This window comes from Delphinus delphis, chromosome 2 (assembly GCF_949987515.2).
Source record: "Delphinus delphis chromosome 2, mDelDel1.2, whole genome shotgun sequence".
Classification (NCBI taxonomy): Eukaryota; Metazoa; Chordata; class Mammalia; order Artiodactyla; family Delphinidae; genus Delphinus; species Delphinus delphis.
Window position 1 is genome coordinate 29439318 of NC_082684.1, and position 18053 is coordinate 29457370.

Sequence of the window (18053 nt, forward strand, 5' to 3'; positions counted from 1 at the left end):
CCTCCTGTATGTTTGTCGTAGGTGCAAGACCTCTCTTTGAAGACTTAACCCATTAAATTGTATTTGAGGTTTATGTGTCTGTTTCCCTGTTAGATTGGGAGATTTTTTTAGAGCAGGGACTAGTCTTAAGTATTTCTGGGGCCCCCCCAGCAACTAGTAGAGTACTTGTCATATATTAGTTACCTAATAAAAGTTGAGTAGTGAATGAATATGTAGAATGTTAGAAGTAAAAGGAATTTTAGAGCTCATGTAAATATTAGACACTAAATTTCTAAAATAGAATTTTTGATTGTTTACATAGGGCTTCAGCTTTTGATTTTGCCTATTTAGGGTATTTAAAACACAACTACTACTGTCTATCACATAATCTCATAAAAGAAGCCATTTTAACACCAAAAAAGTAGGAAAGGCAATCTCATAGTAAGCACAGTTTGGTAACTTTAAACCCATCTTTTTGGTCATGGCTGGTACCTGTTCAAGAATTAGATTTCAGGAACTATTATCTAATGCAGTCCTCTCCTTTTGGAGATGATGTATCTGAATCTAGAGAAGTATCCAAGTTCTTACAGCAAGGCAGAATGACCACTGAGTTTAGAACCCAGATCTTCTGACTCTCAGCCCCAAATTTTGATCCTGTCCCCTCAGTCTTCATCACATGCTGAGATTAAGGCACAATTTGTGCCTTCACTAAGATCATATAGCTGTTAAGAAGTAGAGTTGGACTGAATCCATGTTACCCAAATCCATTTTAGCGAAACCTGTGCATTCACTTCCATGTAATTTTAACCTACTCTAACAGCTCCCATTCAGTTGTAGAGATGGAATTATAAGTGATTTTAAAAAGATGTCTATATTTAGCGTTTTCTTTCCTTGAAAATTTCAGATTTGGGGCTTAAAGAACTTCCAGGGAAGAAGGCCAGTGCAGCTGCTGTTGCAACCCAAGATTTTGATCCACATCCATAGATTGGAATATTGGTGGGCCAGCCATCCTCAGACACCTCACTGAGGACAGGTAAGTGAAAGAGATAAGAAGGATAAGAAAAGTAGAATGAGTGCTAATACGATTCCTTCCTATTTCTTGTTAGATGCAAACAGTTGACTGCCTTTAAGAATTTAACCCTTTATCCTATTAAAAACAAAGCATTTGGAATTCTAGGTGGGTGGGCAAAACATTTTCTTGATTGTAAAATATGTGTCAAAATGTTATCAGTGGTGAAACTTAGGGTAATTAAAATGTTTTTCTTTTTGTATGTTTTTCCAAATTGTATTTATGAACTTGCGTTAGTTACCTATTGTTGCATAACAAAACACTGGAACTTAGTGGTTTGAAACACATCAGTCATTTATTTTGCTCATGAATCTACAATTTGGGCAAGGCTCGCTTGGTGGGGACAGCTTGTGTCTGTTAAGAAGTGGTGTGAGGTGGGGTTGCTGGAGGGAGGGTGGTGGCTCAATGGCTGGGAGCTAGAATCATTTTTCTTTTAACATCTTAATTGGAGTATAATTGCTTTACATTGTTGTATTAGTTTCTGCTATATAACAAAGTGAATCAGCTATACGTATACTTATATCACCATATCCCCTCTCTCTCGTGTCTCCCTCCCACCCTTGAATCATTTGAAGGCTTGCTCACTCATGTGTCTGGTGGTTAATGCTCTCTGTAGGCCAGAACACTTGCAGATGACCTCTCTTTTTGGCTGCTTGGCTTCCTCACAGCATGGTGGGTTCCAAACGAGAGCATCCCAAAAGAGCAAGGCGAAGTTACATGGCATATTTGACTTAGTTTTGGAAGTCACCTAGTGTTACTCTGCTCTTTTTTTGTTGGTTGAGGTAGTCATAAAGGTCCACCCAGGTTCAGAGGAGGGGCTGGACATAGACCCCACCACTTGAAGGGAAGAGTATCAACATCAATTTATAAGAGCATATGGGATGGAATCTGCCATTGTAGCCATTTTTGGATGATATAATCTGCCACAATTTGTATTACTTTTAAGATAAAGAATATAAACATGGGTATAATAAATGAAAAACTAGGATATTTGCAGGAAATTATGGTGTATGAGTCCAATAAGAATTTTTTGTGCTCTTGTCTACTAGAATATGATATTGAAAATAAGATGCCCAAACAGGAAGAAGTGAAATAGATTTTTAATTTTCTTGCGTATCAACAAAGCAGCATACTGCTATAATCAAAAGTAGAGACAAAAATTTATACACAAGATGCAAAATAAGATTTGTAGTTCGGGTTTGTTGTTTTTTAGAAAATGCTAGTTATTTTTGTTCAAAGTTTACTTGGGGTTTTTTTTCCTTGTTTATTTTAATAATTTGAGAATTATTTGGGAAAGTGATTTCCAATACAGTATTTAGATTTGAGAAATTAGTGCCAGTGTTATCATCATATGTATCAAGTTTGTCTCTCTGCTTCTTTTAAGAAAAACTATGTAATCTTTTTCAGGATTTTTTTTACCTGCTAAACTTCCGCTAAATAGGAAAATATTTTTTCAGTGTGACAGTAAAACTTGGAAAGTTATAGAATATTTGGTTGTCTTATTGATCACACTTACCAATTATATAAATTGTGACATTTATATAATTATATAAAATTATATAGATCTGTGGCAATTTTGAATATAGCTAATACTCAATTTCTGGATGTAACGGGATGTTTTTAGATAATCTTCTAAGCGTTACATGAGGGTGTTGATCCATTCACTATAGCTGGGAAATAAGTTCTAGGGAGCAAGCGTCTCGTTATCTCTTAGACCCAGAACATTTTCTTGCTGTCTAGATGCTTTCCCATTTCTAGTTGATTTATGTTATAATGAGCCTAATTCAGTTGAGTTGGTTCATTACTATTTCCCCACTACTCACAGGTAGATAGATACTTTACAATGGAAAGTGACTGAGCCAGCTATTGTGACAATAGAGGTAATCGTTTTTCTCTCAACTGTGAATAATAAGAATTGACTGAATTTGTGAAATAATATATTTTAGTTCAAAAGGTACAATAATTGGGAAAGCTGTTTTTGTTTTTCTTGGCATTTAAAAACAAGATGAGATGGTTTCCAGGAGAATTAGATTGGGAATAATGATTACAGATATTATAAAATAGTGTATCTTATACAACAACAAAATATGTGCATATATGTACGAACATATATAAAGTCTTTAAGCAACTAACTTGCTGCCTTTTTTGTTTTAAGCATTTTTTTAGCCCACTTTTGCGTTTAAGTAGTCTGAATAGGTGAATTGCTGATAACATCTTCAGGTTTATTGAATACTTTGCCTTGCCTCCTTTCCACAAGGCCAATGCCTGAGGGGATAAAAATCCCTTAAGTAAGTGAGATACTGCTTTCTGACTGAAGCTAAAACAAAAGACAATGGAAACTCCTAAAACACCATATAGAAATTGCAAATATGGTGGTGTTTAGTCTGTGGTACTTTATTCAATTCATGGAAGGAGGTAAATGATGAGGTTCTCTTGTAAATATAATGTCTGTGTAAATATTCTTTTAAAACGCAAAAAGAATTTTGAATAATTGTGGAAGGCAGACATATTTCTTTGGGGTCGGTGGTTCTCCTGCTTACCATTATCTTTTGGTGAGATTCTTATTTCTAACAAATGGCGTTCAGTTCATGCTCATTCAGGTTTTTGGCAAAACAGAAGTTGTGTGACTTTCTTCTTGTGTGTGCCCCATTATTAAAAGGTATGGTACCTTTTATATATGAAATGTTTAACAAAAGTATTTAAAATCTGTGGCAAGGAATTGATTGACCTAGCATAAAATTGACCATATTGGGGACTTCCCTGGTGGTCCAGTAGTTAAGAATCCGCCTTCCAATGCAGGGGACGTGGGTTCGAGCCCTGGGTGGGGAACTAAGATCCCGCATGCCATGGGGCAACTAAGCCCGCGTGCTCTAGAACCCATGTGCCGCAAAAGAAAGATCCCATATGCTGCAACTAAACACCTGATGTAGCCAAATAAATAAATAAAGTATTTAAACAAAATTTGACCATATTAATCTTTTTTTTTGGCTGCACTGCACGACTGTGGGATCTTCGTTGCCTGACCAGGGCTCAAGTCTGTGCCCCCTGAATTGGAAGCATGGAGTCTTAACCACTGGATTGCTAGGGAAATCCCCATATTAATAATTTCTTTTTATAAATTTATTTTTTATTTTATATTTACTTTTGGTTGCATTAGTTCTTTGTTGCTGCACTTGGGCTTTCTCTAGTTGCAGTGAGTAGGGGCGACTCTTCATTGCAGTGTGCGGTCTTCTCATTGCAGTGGCTTCTCTTGTTGTGGAGCATGGGCTGTAGGTGCGTGGGCTTACGTAGTTGTGGCACACAGGCTCAGTAGTTGTGGCCCACGGGCTTAGTTGCTCCGCGGCATGTGGGATCTTCCCGGATCAGGGCTCGAACCCGTGTCTCCTTCATTGGCAGGTGGATTCTTAACCACTGCGCCACCAGGGAAGTCCCCATGTTAATCATTTTTAAGTGTACAGTTCAGTAGTATTAAGTATGTTCACATTGTTGTGCAACCAATCTCCAGAACTCTAAACCTTGCAAAACTGAAGTTCTACCCAATAAACAACTCCCTATTCCCTCCCTCCCTCTAGCCCCTGGCAACTAACATTCTACTTTCTGTGTATGAATTCGACCACTCTAGGTACTTCATGTAAGTGGAATCATACACTATTTATCTTTTTGTGACTGGCTTATTTCACTTAGCATGATGTCCTCAAGGATCATACATGCTGTAGCATGTATCAGAATTTCCTTCATTTTTAAAGCTGAATAATATTCCATTGTATATACCACATTTTGTTTATCCATTTATCCTTTGATGGACACTTGGGTTGCTTCCGCCTTTTGGCTACTGTGAATAATGCTGCTATGAATACTGGTGTACAAATACCTCTTTGAGCCCCTGCTTTCAGTTCTTTTGGGTGTATACCCAAAAGTGGAATTGTGGTAATTATGTTTAAATTTTGAGGAACTGCCATACCATTTCCATAGTGTCTGCACCATTTTACATTCTCACCAACAATGCACAAGAGTTCAGTTTCTCCATATCCTCACCAACACTTGTTATTTTCTGTTTGTTTTTCAGTAATAGCCTTTCTATGCAAAAAGCATGGACTTTTGATCAGATATACTGGAGTGAGTGCTGGTGGGGAGCCCACCTCTTCATACCCATGTGACCTGGAGCACATTTGTTAACCTCATCTGTTAGAAGGGTACAATTGTCCTTCTATCATTCAGTATTAAATGTTAGGATGGCCTGGCACAGTCTAGACATTCAGTAAATGTTGCTTGCCTCCTTGGCCCCATCACTTCTGGAAGTCTGCATTGATTCCTTCTGTGTCATCTTCTCTCCCCTGAGCGGCCAGCTCCAGTTGGAATTAAAGCTTGGGGAAAAAAAAAAATAATAGCCTTTCTAACGGGTGCTAGGTGGTATCTCATTGTACTTTTGATTTATATTTTTCTAATGATTAGTGATGTTGAGCCACCTGAGCATCTTTTCCTGTGCTCGTGGGCCATTATACAAATATAAATATAGTTTCTGTGGAGAATATCTATTCAAGTCCTTTGCCTGTTTTCTAATCACGTTGTTTGGTTTTCTTTGTTGTTGCGTTGTTGGAGCTCTGGGTATTAACTGTTTATCAGATATAAGTTTTGTAGACAATTTTTCCTATAGGTTGCCTTTTGACTCTGTCGATTGTGCCCTTTGATGAGCAGAAGTTTTTAATTTTGATGTAGTCTAATTTATCTATTTTTACTTTTGTTGCCTTTGATTTTGGTGTCATATACAAGGACTCATTCCCAAGTCCAATGTCATGAAGCTTTGCGCCAATGTTTTCCTCTAAGAGTTTTATAGTTTTAGGTCTTACATTTAAGTCTTTGATCCATTTCAAGTTAATGTTTGTATAGGGTGTAAGGTTGAGTTAATTTTTTTTATATGGCGTGAGGTAAGGGCTCAGCATCATTCTTTTGCATATGGTTATCCAGTTGACTAAGCACCATTTGTTGAAGAGACTATTCTTTCCCTCATTGAATGGTCTTGGCATCCTTGTTGAAAATCAATTGGCCATAGATATATGGATTTATTTCTGGACTCTCAATTCTTTTCCACTGATCTATATGTCTGTCCTTATGTCAGTACCATACTGTTTGATTACTGTAGCTTTGTAGTTAAGTTTTGAAATGAGGAAGTGTGAGTCTTCTAACTTTGTTCTTTTTTATTTTATTTTTTGCTGTACGCGGGCCTCTCACTGCTGTGGCCTCTCCTGTTGCGGAGCACAGGCTCTGGACACGCAGGCTCAGCAGCCATGGCTCACGGGCCCAGCTGCTCCGCGGCACGTGGGATCCTCCCGGAACAGGGCACAAACCCATGTCCCCTGCATTGGCAGGCGGACTCTCAACCACTGTGCCACAAGGGAAGCCCCTAACTTTGTTCTTCTTTTTCCAGATAGTTTTGGCTGTTTGGGACCCCTTGAGATTCCATATGAATTTCAAAATTGTCTTTTCTATTTCTGAAAAACAGGCTGTTGGAATTTTGGGAGGGATTGCATTGAATTTGTAGATTGCTTTGGGTAGTATTGCCATTTTAAAAAAAATTATTTATTTGTTTGCACCAGGTCTTAGTTGCGATAGGCGGGCTCCCTAGTTGTGACAGGTGGGCTCCTTAGTTGCAGCATGTGGGCTCCTTAGTTGTGGCATGTGAACTCTTAGTTGTGGCATGCACGTGGGATCTAGTTCCCTGACCAGGGATAGAACCTGGGCCCTGTGCGTTGGGAGCTTAGAGTCTTATCCACTGTGCCACCAAGGAAGTCCCAGTATTGCCATTTTAACAGTATTAAGTTCTTCAGTTCATGAGCATGGAATGTCTTTCCATTTATTTAGGTCTTTAATTTCTCTCAACAGTGCTTTGTAGTTTTTTTCAGTACAGAAGTCTTAGTTAAACTTATTTCTAGGTATTTTATTCTTTTGGATGCTATTATAAATGGCATTGTTTTCTTAATTGCCTTTTTGGATATTTTACTGCTAGTATAGTTGACCCTTGAACAACATGGGTTTGACTGAATCACTTTGATGTATACCTGAAGCGTAAGTTAACTATACTTCAATTAAAAACAAAAACAAGAACATGGGTTTGAACTGCAAGGGTCTATTTATACATGGATTGTTTTCAATAAATGCATATAATACTATGAGACCCAAGATTGGTTGAATCCATAGATGTGGAACCTCGGACTGGGAGGAGCGGATATGTAAGGCAGATTATAAAGTTTAACATGGATTTTTGATGGCATGGAGGGTAGTGCCCTTAACCTCTGTGTTGTTCAAGGGTCAACCTTATACAGAAACTCAACTGATTTTGTATGTTGATATTGTACCCTGAAAATTTTGCTAATTTCATTTATTAGCTCTAATGCGTGTGTGTGTGCGTGTGTGTGTGTATTCTTTGGGGTTTTCTACATGTAGAATCAAGATATCTGAGAATAGAGATAGTTTTACTTCTTTATAATTTGGATTCCTTCTGTTTCTTTTTCTTGCTTAATTCTCTAGCTAGCATGTCTAGTACAGTATTGAATAGGACATTATTTTTGTTTTAAATAAATTTATTTATTTTTGGCTGTGTTGGGTCTTTGTTGCTGCACGCGGGCTTTCTCTAGTTGGGGTGAGCAGGGGCTACTCTTTGTTACGGTGCACGGGCTTCTCATTGTGGTGGCTTCTCTTGTTGCGGAGTGCAGGCTCTAGGCATGCAGGCATCAGTAGTTGTGGCACATGGGCTCAGTAGTTGTGGCTTGCGGGCTCTAGAGCACAGGCTCAGTAGTTGTGGCACATGGGCTTAGTTGCTCCACGGCATGTGGGATCTTCCCAGACCAGGGCTTGAACCCTTGTCCCCTGAATTGGCAGGCAGACTCCCAACCACTGCGCCACCAGGTAAGCCCCCAGGACATTCTTTTTTTTTTTTTTTCATAATAACTTTCTTTAGCATCTTTATTGCAGTATAATTGCTTTACAATGGTGTGTTAGTTTCTTCTGTATAACAAAGTGAATCAGCTATACGTATACATATATCTGCATTTCTCCTCCCTCTTGCGTCTCCCTCCTACCTTCCCTATCCCAGCCCTCTAGGTGGACACAAAGCACCAAGCTTATCTCCCTGTGCTATGCGGCTGCTTCCCACTAGCTATCTGTTTTACATTTGGTAGTGTATATATGTCCATGTCACTTTCACTTCATCCCAGCTTACCATTCCCTCTCCCCATGTCCTCAAGTCCATTATCTACATCTGCATCTTTATTCCTGTCCTCCCCCTAGGTTCTTCAGAACCATTTTTTTTCGTTTAGATTCCATATATATGTGTTAGCATACGGTATTTGTTTTTCTCTTTCTGACTTACCTTACTCTGTATGACAGACTCTAGGTCCATCCACCTCACTACAAATAACTCAATTTTGTTTCTTTTTATGGCTGAGTAATATTCCATTGTATATATGTGCCACATCTTCTGTATGCATTCATCTGTCGATGGACTCTTGGTTGCTTCCATGTCCTGGCTATTGTAAACAGTGCTGCAGTGAACACTGTGGTACATGACTCTCTTTGAATTATGGTATTCTCAGGGTATATGCCCAGTAGTAGGATTCCTGGGTCATATGGTAGTTCTATTTTTAGTTTTTTAAGGAACCTCCATACTTTCTCCAAAGTGGCTGTATCAATTTACATTCCCACCAACAGTGCAAGAGGGTTCCCTTTTCTCCACACCGTCTCCAGCATTTATTGTTTGTAGATTTTTTGATGATGTCCATTCTGACCGGTGTGAGGTGATACCTCATTGTAGTTTTGATTTGCATTTCTCTGATGATTAGTGATGTTGAGCATCCTTTCATGTGTTTGTTGGCAATCTGTATATCTTATTTGGAGAAATGTCTAGTTAGGTCTTCTGCCCATTTTTGAATTGGGTTGTTTGCTTTTTGATATTGAGCATGAGCTGCTTGTATATTTTGGAGATTAATCCTTTGTCAGTTGCTTTGTTTGCAAATATTTTCTCCCGTTCTGAGGGTTGTCTTTTTGTCTTGTTTATGGTTTCCTTTGCTGTGCAGAAGCTTACAGGTTTCATTAGGTCCCATTTGTTTACTTTTGTTTTTACTTCCTTTTCTCTAGGATCTTGCTGTAATTTATGTCATAGCGTGTTCTGCCTATGTTTTCCTCTAAGAGTTTGATAGTGTCTGGCCTTACATTTAGGTCTTTAATCCATTTTGAGTTTATTTTTGTGTATGGTGTTAGGGAGTGTGCTAATTTTATTCTTTTATGTAGCAGGACATTATTTTTTTATGCTTAACTATTTACAGTGTTTAATGGAGGCTAGGCTATTTTCTACATTTTGCCAAGGAGGTCTTGCCTTTTGATGCATATGGTGATGTTTCACATTATGTGGAATACTAACTTTTCTTTTTTATCAATTCAGTAAATTAGAAGTTCTACATATTATTATTTTTTAAAGGTGGTTTTTTTTTAAATTAATTAATTTATTTTTGGCTGTGTTGGGTCTTTGTTGCTGCGTGCAGCTTTCTTTTTAGTTGCGGCGAGTGGGGGCTACTCTTTGTTGAGGTGCGCAGGCTTCTCATTGCCATGGCTTCTCTTGTTGTGGGGCCATGGGCTCTAGGCGCAAGGGCTTCAGTAGTTGTGGCACATGGGCTCAGTAGTTGTGGCTCGTGGGCTCTAGAGCGCGGGCTCAGTAGTTATGGCACACAGGCTTAGTTGTTCCGCGGCATGTGGGAGCTTCCTGGACCAGGGATTGAACCCGTGTCCCCTGCATTGGCAGGTGGATGCTTAACAACTGCGCCACCAGGGAAGCCCAATTCTGCATATTATAAGAGCTTAGTCATTCATAATGACTGGCCATTTTTATATTATATCAGTAGAGATATAAATTTGTCTTGGTTTTAACCTGATCATAATATTTAAAAAATGTTAGCTTCTGAGAGAATTTGGAAGTTTACTAACTCCAAGTTACTTTGACTGATTGAACAGTCTGTGTCAGAGGATTGACAGTAAAAACTTCATGACATAAGCCTCTGTTTATAAGGGCACAGATTGTATGTTAATAAGTAAACATTAACATTAGAGATACTTTGCACAGATGTTTTTCTTTTATCTTCTAGCTATGGAAGAGAAAACTTATCTATTAACTCCGACTCACAGAGAACCATTTAAATTTACAGGAAAGGTGAATCCTAAGAGCCTTTTCTGACTACAGTAGAAGGAAGTCAGAGCTCCCTCTCCCGTTGGGATAATTTAATCTTTAGAAAAGGGAGTCTTTGAGAATTTTGATATCTTTGAATCTCTGGAGAGTCTTAAAGCGATAAACATCAGGAAAGTCCAGTTCTGGCAGTGGTTAAAGGTAAATTAGAAAACTCAGTGCTCAATAAAACCAGGGTTAGAATGAGCAGCGAAGGATGAATTAAAGATTAACGGGATTTTTTTTTTTTTTTTTTTTTTGCGGTACGCGGGCCTCTCACTGTTGTGGCCTCTCCCGTTGCGGAGCACAGGCTCCGGACGCGCAGGCTCAGCGGCCATGGCTCACAGGCCCAGCCGCTCCGCGGCATGTGGGATCTTCCCGGACCGGGGCACGAACCCGTGTCCCCTGCATCGGCAGGCAGACTCTCAACTACTGCACCACCAGGGAAGCCCTAACGGGATATTTGGATATTTATATTTCTTTACATTATATCTCATCCTTTTGAATATGTTAATACTAGTTAATATTTATTAAGAACTGTTTCACAGAAAAATGTGATTGAATGAAAAATGTGTTATTTTCTGAGTCCATTAACTATACAAGAAAAACCTGGTTATTCATATCATAAAACTGCGCCATTTTCAGCAATTGCATTTTACCCAATTCGTGACATGTTGATTAAGAAAAAGTAGAGGAGAACTTTTAGAGGCTTGAGCAGCTTGCAAATTAAGTCTGGAAAGTGATGACAGTGCCATAAGAAGGAATTTCCCAGAGCTTGGGGTACTGTATTGAAATTAATTAACTCTTTTTGCCAGAGCAAAACTGAGATAGTGTTGATTGGGTCTGGTCTTTGGAATTTTAAGATTAATAAGAATATTGTCATTTATTTTATCAGTGTAATATGGACCTGCTAAACATGGAATCTCAGGATGATTTTGTGATGTGAATAATTTAATAGTCTTGCTCTGCATTTTAACTTTAAGCAAGTCTTTTTCTTTGCATTCTCACTGTCATTGTCTTGCATTTAGGTGTCATTGATGTCTTTCAACTGTCAAATAGTCCCCCAACCAGCCTTTTTACTGCCAGCTTTGTGTTCTAGTCTATTAGGAACTTGCTTTGCATAGATATCTGCATTAAAAATTTTTAATTATATTTATTTCTTATTTTTAGGTAGATTTATTGACAATACAAGCATACCTCATTTTATTGCACTTTGCTTTGTTGTACTTCACAGATACTGCATTTTTTACAGATTGAAGGTTTGTGGCAGCCCTGCATGGAGCAAGTCTGTTGGCGCTGTTTTTCCCAACAGCATTTGCTCACCTCATGTCTCTGTGTCACATTTTGGTAATTCTCACAATATTGCAGATATTTTCATTTTCATTATATTTGTTATGGTGTTCTGTGATCAGTGATCTTTGGTGTTACTGTTTCAAAAGATGATGACTCACTGAAGGATCAGGTGATATTTAACATTTTTTAGCAATATAGTATTGTTTTTACATGATTTGTTTTTCATTTTTTAAATGCACAGTATGATGTTAAAATACACGACACTGTTGAAAAATAAATATTTCAGAATTTTTTTAAATGACATGAAATCCACTGATGTCCAGAATCCTTAACAAGGTAATAGATCATCCTGAATAATTCGTTTACTCAAATAAGAAGGAAAATAAAGTTTCACGCTTTCTGGAGAGTGGTTAATGAAAGTTCATTCTGTCACCTGAGTAAGTTGACAAAGACAGACCAAATACTAGTGATGTTTCTGGACCTAACATCTTAGAACCAGGTCTTGCAGTGGGTGCTGATTCTTTTTTTTACACTACTGGATTGGTTCCAGAGGGCCCAGTGACATGATGGGAAATCAGGAAACTCAAAGATTGGCTTCGTACTTCACCAGATCATTCTCTCCACCTACACATGCTTTTTGCTCTGTCTCATGTCTGTTTCCCCTGGTGGGGTAATAGGATCCTTAAATAACTCAGGGCCCATCTCCTGCCCTTAGGAACATCACTCAGCCATCCTATCAGAGTCAGGCTGCTTTGGACAGGGCAAAACTGCATACCTATTGGAACTTAAATGTTGATGGCCATTGTCCCAACCTAAATTTTTAATCTTCTATAGGGGAATTTGTTGCAATTGTACCAAAGTGAGGTAAAGTTGAGTAACCTCATTTTTTTCTGAACCAGTTGCTCTGGGGTCAGGATGGACGAATGCAAATATACTGCAATGTTAATGAAGGGCAAGGTTGTCCAGCTTGGCTATTTTGGGCAATATTTATTTTAAAAACAAAACAAAACAAAAACCCTTAATAACATTTCTTTTCATAAAGAGATTTTTGGAAAGAAATTCCTTCCAAGAGTAATGTTTCAAAAACACTTAACATTTTCACTTGAAATCTTCATGTTGGAAGATGATCATGGCTTGGTCCACTTTCATGTAGTGGGCAGTCATAAGGTTGATGGATGCCTCCAGCTACCAAGAGGCCCCACTTGCTGGGAAGGGTTCTTTCCTCTAAGGAACCTAAAATCCATGTGCATCATTAACAGAGCAGATGCTTTCATGTGAGAATAGTGATTTAGTAAACTCCCTACCCAGAGAGTAAGGACCTCACTGAATTCTTTTATAATGTTGAAAATGTGAATGGGTATGTCTGGAAATTGACAATCTCAACTGTGTAAAGGATTAAGAAAAAAACAAACATATAGTCCAAACTTCCACCCAGTACATCCTCTCAATTTATCATTGAACTTCTCGATAATCAAGGGCTCTCCAATTCCTGATTTCTTACAATTCTTACTACAGGGAAGGGAGTGCTCGGTTCTAACATGATGACTGGAAACTAGATTGGTTTCTCCGTCTCTCTCCTTCCAAGTAACTCTCCTTGGTTCCTCTTTTCACGGTGGGAGGAAACATCATCATGTTGGTTCTTTGGTTGCATTGGTGGTGATGTTCAACATTTTTTAGCAATATAGTATTTTTAAATTAAGGTATGTACATTGTTTTCTTAGACATAATGCTGTTGTACACTCTAAATATTTAGACTACAGTATAGTGAAAAAATAACTTTTTTCCAGTTTTATTGAGACATAATTTACATACAGCACTATATAAGTTTAAGGTATACAGCATAGTGATTTGACTCATCTATAACATGAAATGATTATCACAGTGAGTTTTGTGAAACTTATCCATCATCTCATATATATATACAAAATTAAAGAAATAGGAAAAAAATTTTTCCTTGTGATGAGAACGCTTAGGATTTACTCTCTTAACAACTTTCATTTATGACACACAGCAGTGTTCATTATATTTATCATGTTGTACATTACATCCCTAGTACTTATAACTGGAAGTTTGTACCTTTTGAGTGCCTTCATGTAATTCCCCCTCCCTATACCCTCCTGCCTCTGGTAACCACAAATCTGATTCTTTTTTCCTATGAGTTTTATTTGTTTTTGATGACCTACAACACTATGTTAGTTCCTGTTATACAACATATTGATTTGATATTTCTGTACATTTCAAAATGATCACAATGACACGTCTAGTTCCAATATGTCACCATGCAAAATTATTGACTGTGTTCCCCACACTGTACATTTCATACCCGTGATTCATTTATTTTGCAACTGGAAGTTTAGACTTCTTAATCTCCCTCACTTATTTCTTTCCTCCCCATCCCCTCCCCTAGGGCAACCACCTATTTGTTCTCTCTGTCTGTAACTCTGTTTCTGTTTTGTTGTTTGTTCATTTGTTCTACATATAATAAACATAACTTTTATATGCACTAGGAAACCAAAAAATTTGTATGCCTTTATTGTGATATTTGCTTTATTGCAGTGGTCTAGAACTGAACCTGCAATATCTCCAAGGTATGTCTGTAATTTATATACCACAAAATTCACTTGTTGTAAGTGTACAGATCAGTGACTTTTAGTAAACTTACAAAGTTATATGACCATCTCCAAAATTCAATTTTAGAATATTTTCATTACCCCCTCCTTCCCCCCCACCAAATTCCTTGTGCCCATTTGCAGTCAATTCTTGTTCCTACCTCCAGCCTCAGGTAGTCAGTGATCTACTTTCCATTTCTACAAATTTGCTTTTTCTGGAGATTTCATATAAATAGAATCATACACACATCAATATGTGGTCTTGAGTCTGGCCTTTTTCACTTAATGATTTTGAGGTTTATCCATATTGTAGCATGTATCAAGCAGCATTGTTCCTTTTCATTGTTGAATAGTATTCCATTGTACGGATATAGCACATTTAAAAAATTCATTCATCAGTTGATAGATGTTTGGATTACTTCCACTTCTTGACCGTTATTATATTTATATCATTATATTTATCATCTCATCCTTTAAACATTTTCTACTTATGTGTTTAATATGTGACTATAGTAATGTCTAGATGTAGTATACATACACACACATTGAGGGATATGCTCAAAATTTTTGGTAATGGGGTACAGGATCAAAAAAGTTTGGAGGTCACTGTTCTAGTCCAGAACAGTCAGAAAATAACCAGAATTATCCTAAGTCACAGGTCTGATTTACCACTCATAAATAAACCCTACTACTTGTGAAATAAATTCCTAAATGTGGTGTTTAAGGAGCCTTACCTTATGGGCCTGAACTTTATCTGCTTTCTAGCTACCACTTCAGTTTTACAGCCCACTGCTTCCTTTTAGATTATTCTCACCATATTCCTTGTAGTTCCTTCAGTAAATTCTGCCTTTGAGCTTTTGATAACTATTCCCCTTGCTTAGAATGCTATTTGCTGCCCACCTTTAGCCTCTTGGGGGTACTATGATAAATTATTTAAGCTCCAGCTAAATCACTTCTCTGAATTGCTTCCTGGCTTACCCAAGTCAATTTAACCACTTCATCTTCTATGATACCTCTGTATCTAGCATGTACCTTTATTATAGCAACTCTCAAACTAAATTGCAATTATTTATTAGTGTATCTTCACTGCACTGCTACCTCCCTGAGGACAAGGAATGGGCCTATTCATCCGATACTTGTTGAATAAATGAATGGGTGGTAGCTTCATGGGTGAGCCACTTGCATGACTCTGAGAGTGAGTGCCACCTTAAATTTTGTGCTAGGGTACCTCACTTGCCTCATCCTAGTTTATTAGACCCTGCTTGCATCTAATAAAACTAGGCTAGATCCCCCTGGCTTATAACTGGACCTGATAAGCTTTAGATTGGTTTTAGATTGGCCATGCTGCCTTCTATTTTCAATAGTTGATATCACAGGAAATAAATCTTTGTTAAGAGACTTTTAATAAAATTTAGACTGAAAATTGGAGATCAGTTTACCTTGATTTTTCTTGTATCACACACTGCATACTATTTGGTGCATAATAGGAGTTTAATTAAGGTCTGGTAAATGTAATAGTAATAGCAAAGAGTGATTGACCTTTTCCTGTGTGCCAAGTACTGCTCTAAATCCTTTACATGTATTAACTCATTTAATCCTCATAGCAAGTTCATAAGGTAGGAACTGTTGTTATCCTCATTTGACAGCCGAGGAATCTGAAGCTCAAATATTCACATAAGTAAAGGGCATGTGACTCAAACCTGAGCAAAATCTGGCTCTAGAGCCATCTCACTTAACCACTGTTCAGTAGAGCAAAGGAAGAGGTTTAATTTTTCATATAGGGTGGTTCCAAAAATAGTTTTCAGGTAAGATAAATAGATATCCTCTTAGAGTAAATATTTTAGTGGCAAAGTTTGATCATTTAATAATTCAGTGTTAGGAATGATTATTTTTCTAGACTCAGCTTAAAAATTAGCTTTACCAGGAAGCTTTTGTTTTTTTTTCTTTTTACTCTGTGTTCTCTAGCTCCCTTTAAAGAGTTTAAGTACACTTACAGTGTTTTGTGTTTGTTTCTCTGAATAAATGAAACTACTTAAGGGACAAGACTTACTCAGTTCTTTATCCCAAGGCTTAGAACAGAGTTACTGTTCAATAAATGTACGTTGAATGAGTGAATTGGTGAGTTTGGTATTGTAACCCAGGTCCTGTCATCCTAGGTTCTATGCTTCTACCTGGTTTAAACACTACTCCCTCCCTAGATGTTTTTTTTTGGTTGCTGTTGTTAGCTTTTGGGATCTTACTTCCCCAACCAGGGATTAACCCCTTGCCCTCAGCACTGAAAGCATGGGGTCCTAACCACTGGACCACCAGGGAATACCCCCTAGATGTTTTTATCCCTGCCAAAACTTATCTTTTGTCCTGATAATTCCTGTAGGATATTTTATGTATAGTGATTTATTCCTTCTAGTATGTATACTTCTGTTATTTGTATTTTTTTTTAATTTTTAAATTTAATTTTATTTTTTTATACAGCAGGTTCTTATTAGTTGTCTATTTTATACATATTAGTGTATATATGTCAATCCTAATCTCCCAGTTCATCCCACCACCACCACACCCCCGCCACTTTCTCCACTTGGTCTCCATACGTTTGTTCTCTACATCTGTGTCTCTATTTCTGCCTTACAAACCAGTTCATCTGTACCATATTTCTAGGTTCCACATATATGCATTAATATACGATATTTGTTTTTCTCTTTCTGACCTACTTCACTCTGTATGACAGTCTCTACATCCATCCACATCTCTACAAAAGACCCAATTTCGTTCCTTTTTATGGCTGAGTAATATTCCACTGTATATATGTACCACATGTTCTTTATCCATTTGTCTGTCGATGGGCATTTAGGTTGCTTCCATGACCTGGCTATTGTAAATAGTGCTGCAATGAATATTGGGATGCATGTGTCCTTTTTTTTTTTTTTTTAACGTTTTTATTGGAGTATAATTGCTTTACAATGGTGTGTTAGTTTCTGCTTTATAACAAAGTGAATCAGTTATACATATACATATATCCCCATATCTCTTCCCTCTTGCGTCTCACTCCCCCCCACCCTCCCAATCCCACCCTTCTAGCTGGTCACAAAGCACCGAGCTGATCTCCCTGTGCTACGTGACTGCTTCCCACTAGCTATCTATTTTACGTTTGGTAGTGTATATGTGCACATACGCTCTCTCACTTTGTCCCAGCTTACCCTTCCCCCTCCCCGTGTCCTCAAGTCCATTCTCTAGTAGGTCTGCATCTTTATTCCCGTCTTGCACTAGGTTCTTCATGACCATTTTTTTGTTTTTTTTTTTTAGATTCCATATATATGTGTTAACATACGGTATTTGTTTTTCTCTTTCTGACTTACTTCACTCTGCATGACAGACTCTAGGTCCATCCACCTCACTGCAAATAACTCAATTTCATTTGCTTTTTATGGCTGAGTAATATTCCATTGTATATATGTGCCAAATCTTCTTTATCCCTTCATCTGTAGATGAACACTTAGGTTGCTTCCATGTCCTGTCTATTGTAAATAGAGCTGCAGTGAACATTGAGGTACATGACTTTTTTTGAATTATGGGTTTCTTAGGGTATATGCCCAGTAGTGGGATTGCTGGGTTGTATGGTAGTTCTATTTTTAGTTTTTTAAGGAACGTCCATACTGTTCTCCATAGTGGCTATATCAATATACATTCCCACCAACAGTGCAAGAGGGTTCCCTTTTCTCCACACCCTCTCCAGCATTTATTGTTTGTAGATTTTTTTGATGATGGCCGTTCTGACCGGTGTGAGATGATATCGCATTGTAGTTTTTTTTTTTTTTTTGCGTTATGCGGGCCTCTCACTGTTGTGGCCTCTCCCATTGCAGAGCACAGGCTCCGGATGCGCAGGCTCAGCGGCCATGGG

The 18053-nt window shown here is 37.9% G+C and overlaps 1 protein-coding gene across 12 annotated transcripts in view; it reads left to right on the forward strand.

Annotated features, from left to right (window-relative positions):
- The window catches only part of NUMB (NUMB endocytic adaptor protein), a 174007-nt gene that overhangs the window by 33228 nt on the left and 122726 nt on the right, over positions 1-18053 (forward strand). For all 12 annotated transcript variants that reach the window (XM_060004253.1, XM_069540424.1, XM_069540421.1 and 9 more), the window contains exon 2: positions 884-1012. The gene's annotated coding sequence lies outside the window, so the exon portion shown is untranslated. The remainder of the gene's footprint in view (positions 1-883; positions 1013-18053) is intronic.